Raw genomic sequence first — 2,890 nt, forward strand, 5'->3', positions numbered from 1 at the left:
TTTGGGCTGCTATAACAATCACCATAAAACGAATGGCCTATAAACAACAAAAAATTATTTCTCATAGTTCTGGAGACTGGGAAGTCCAAGTTCAAGGCACCAGTAGATTTGGTGTCTAGTGAGAGCCTTCTCTCTGTTTCATAAACGGTGTCTTCTCACTGTGTCATTACATGGAGGAAGGTGTAAATGAACTCCTTCCTGTCTTCTTTACAAAGGAATTTATCCATTCATGAGGGCTCTGCCCTTATGACTTAGTCACCTCCCCTAAGACCTCAGCTTCTAATATCATCACCTTGCAGGGGATAGAATTTCAACCTATAAATTTTGAGGGAACACAAGTTTTCAGACCACAGCAAAGTTGCCTCAATTTTAAAATATCTTCATTTTATACTCCGATAGTTACGTAGCTATGTGACATTTTCCTAGGAGCCATACCCCATGCATCTATTGATTCAAGTTTTATTTACCACATGCAAACTTAAACAGACCAGGCATATTCTGCTTAAGTAGTCCACAGATTATCCTTTTAGAATATACCATTATTGTGTTTGAAAGAAGTCCTCTCATTAGCAAGCTTTTAAGGAATATTAATTGTGTCATCTTCCTTCTTTCTTTCCAGCCATATGAGTGAGCTTCCGAATAGTCCTTCCTGCAACTGATCCTTGAGATAACTGCAGCCCTGTCAAACACTTTGAACGAAACTTTTTGAGAAACTCTGAGCTAAAGGAACCCCAATAAATTATGCCCCAGATTCTGATCTACAGAAAATATGAGATGATAAATGTTTGTTTTACTAAATGGCTAAGTATTGGGGTAAGTTTTTATATAGCAATAGGTAACTGAGACATGTTTTGGTACCTGGAAGTAGAGTGCAGCTATATAAATATGGGAGTGGCTTTGTATCCAGGCAGGGGGCAAAAGCTGACATCATTTTGAACAGCTTGCTAGAGAAAGCCTAAATGACCTGGAAGAGACTGTTAGTGGAAATCTGGACTCTAAGGATGCTGCCAGGGAGCGCTCAAAAAGAAGAGAACAAGATGTTATCAGAAACTGGAGGAAGGGAAACTTTGATATACAGTGACTGAAAGTTTATCAACACTATCTCCCGGAGGAATGCAAAATGTAGAAAATGTGCCTAATGAACTGTATGATGCTGCTTAGAAGATTTCCAAGGAATGTTCTTAAGGTGCTTCCTGGTTTCTTCTTTCTGCCTGTTATAATATATGAAAGGGGAGCAAGACATCGAGAGAAGGATTGTTTAACAAAAGGAGCCAAAACTTGGAGGTTTTAGAAATTCTCAGCCTCTTCAACTTGCAAATGCTGCTAAAATTAAGAAGCATCTTCCGAGCAGAGATGGATTTCCGGGCATTGCTAAAAAAGCCTGGTGTAGAGATGAATCTGAGAGCGTGAGTGTGACTGTAACATCCTTGGGCAAGCTGTCAGGAAGACTAATGGCAGTGCCTCCAAGTGGCATTCAGTCACACAGAAGACATGCTACAGAGAGGCTGAGGGCTTATCTAAGAGATTTGTGAGTGCGGTTTTTGTCTATGGCGTGAACACCAACGAGATTCACAGGAAGTCCTCAAAGGGACAATACAGAGTGAAACAAGGTTGCTGGACTCCACGATGCCCCCACAATTCTATTGCCAACAAGCAGCATGAGAAAATCACTCAGCTGAAAACCAGTGTTACTTTCATGAAAAAGAAATGACTCAGATGGCGGAACCAAGAGCCCAGAGGGAGATTCAGAAATCATGACAATTATCTCCTGGTTTTGAGACCTGAGGAGAGAGCCTCCAACATCTGCTAATTGCCGTAGACCAGTGATTCATGTTTTATTCTCATTTTTTTCTTCTAGTCCTTTCCCACCGTTAGGACAGGAATAGGAGGAAAGTTATAGGAAAGGAATTGAGAGCATGAGAATCCACAAACTATAACGTACCCAATAACATGTTGGGTAAAAGAAACCAGAGAAAAAGGCTATATGTCATGTAATTTTATTTACTTAGAGTATAAACAAGCGAGAGAAATTTTCTGCTGTTTGATGTCAGGGTAGAAGTTATCCTTGGAGGTGGACGGGCAAATGATTGTACTCTGTTGTATGAAGGGGGCCTTCTGAGGTTTTTTTTATCTCTATGCTGAGTACATGGGTATGCTCACTTTATGAAACCATAAACTTATAGATATTTTCACATTGCCATTTGAAAACTTGAAATTTGTGTATTCTTATAATGGTAAATTACACTTCAGTAAGTTTATATCAGAAGATACAAGTTATTCTAATAATACATAATAAATAAATGCAAAGCAGTAAGAATTTTTAAAAATATTTTTAAAGTTTATGTCTAATATAAGCTAGGAGAAAGAACAGGTTTTAAAATTATTTCTAGGTGTAACTATTTCATGGATAAAGTAAAATATATAATTGATACATAAGTTATGATGCTAAGATTTCTTTAGCATTAGCAAATCTGCATTTCCTTAAAAAGCTATAGCATTTTTACATTTGAAATGAAACGCTCATAGATTGTGTTACTCGAGACTTTTTAGGTTATAATTACCTTAAGAAAAAAGGGACTTTATTGCCTCATGTATTAATAGTTCAGTAGTAATGATCCTTGAATTAGCTCCCAGAGTCAAAAGGAATGCTGAAAGAATCAGAATCTCTCTCTTCCCTCCATTTTTTTTCCATCTATTATCTATTCTTGTTTTTCTTTGGCTTTACTTTGCAACTAGATGTTATGGTTAAATATTTATGTTCTTCTCCCATACCAAAATTCATATGTTGAAATCCTCACCCCCCAAGGTGATGGTATTAGGAGAAGGAGCCTTTGGGATGTGATTAGGTCATGAGAGTGGAGCCCTCATGAATGAGATCAGTGTCCTTATA

The sequence above is a fragment of the Eulemur rufifrons genome, chromosome 18, assembly GCF_041146395.1.
Source record: "Eulemur rufifrons isolate Redbay chromosome 18, OSU_ERuf_1, whole genome shotgun sequence".
NCBI classification, from domain to species: domain Eukaryota; kingdom Metazoa; phylum Chordata; class Mammalia; order Primates; family Lemuridae; genus Eulemur; species Eulemur rufifrons.